Source organism: Bison bison, unplaced genomic scaffold (assembly GCF_000754665.1).
Source record: "Bison bison bison isolate TAMUID 2011002044 unplaced genomic scaffold, Bison_UMD1.0 scf7180017864295, whole genome shotgun sequence".
Taxonomy (NCBI): Eukaryota; Metazoa; Chordata; class Mammalia; order Artiodactyla; family Bovidae; genus Bison; species Bison bison.
The window spans coordinates 12,613,036-12,613,885 of record NW_011494867.1 but is presented as its reverse complement, the minus strand read 5'-3'; the positions used below and the strand labels follow the sequence as shown (position 1 = coordinate 12,613,885).

The 850-nt window shown below is 64.6% G+C and overlaps 1 protein-coding gene across 1 annotated transcript in view; it reads right to left on the bottom strand.

Moving 5' to 3' along the window:
• Positions 1–850, bottom strand: part of JPH3 (junctophilin 3) — a 75,579-nt gene that overhangs the window by 4,070 nt on the left and 70,659 nt on the right.

Genomic DNA, 850 nt, shown 5'->3' with positions numbered 1-850 from the left:
CTGCAGTCCACGGGGTTGCAAAGAGCCGGACATGACTGAGCGACTGAACTGAACTGAACTGATGCCACCGCCACCAGCGCTCAGAGTGGGCCGTGCTCCAGGTGGCCGGCCTGGAGTAGGAAGGGGCGGGACCCACCAGCCTGGCATAGAGAGGGTGCCAGGGCCCAAGGAGTGTGGCCTGCCTGCACACGAGCTCTGACCTGCCCCAGGCGACTGCTTAGCCTCTGTCCCACCCTGTGTGAAGGGGTGCTGAGCCAAGAGCTGCACAGCTCCTGTTCCCAGGTCACAGGACAGGATGGGTTTGCTGGCCCCTGGCCCCCAGCCCAGCATTTCTTCCCTCCAGACCCTGTCCCGGCCACCACAGTGCCTCCGCAGGCTGGTGCCGCCAACCCTGTGGACGTGGAGGAGACACACCCAGGGGGTCTGAGAAAACCACCCAACGTGGGTGGGAGCCGTGGTTTCCAGGTGATGAGAGAAGGCGAGGCCCGACTCCCCTTAGCACTCAGGGCGATGGTTCTCCGCAGTCGCTCGGATTTGGTGATGGCCCTGCCCTCATGTGGGGGCACAGGCCCAGCGTGGGGACCTCACACCCCAGGGTGGACACGGGAGCCACAACTCCAAACGAGCTTGATGTACGGCCCAGAAACTTCCAGAAGGACAGCCTCTGGCCCAACGCTCGGACCTGTCCCTCCCCAGCTGAGTCCGCATGAGACACGCTGGGGGCAGTGCTGGGTCACCCAGACGGAGGGTCTCACCTGCCTCTGGGTTCCACTTGTTCCTGCCTCCTGTCCTGGCTCCAGGGGCCTGCTTCCCAACTGCCAGTCCCCTGAGACGATTGCAGCCTGCCCCT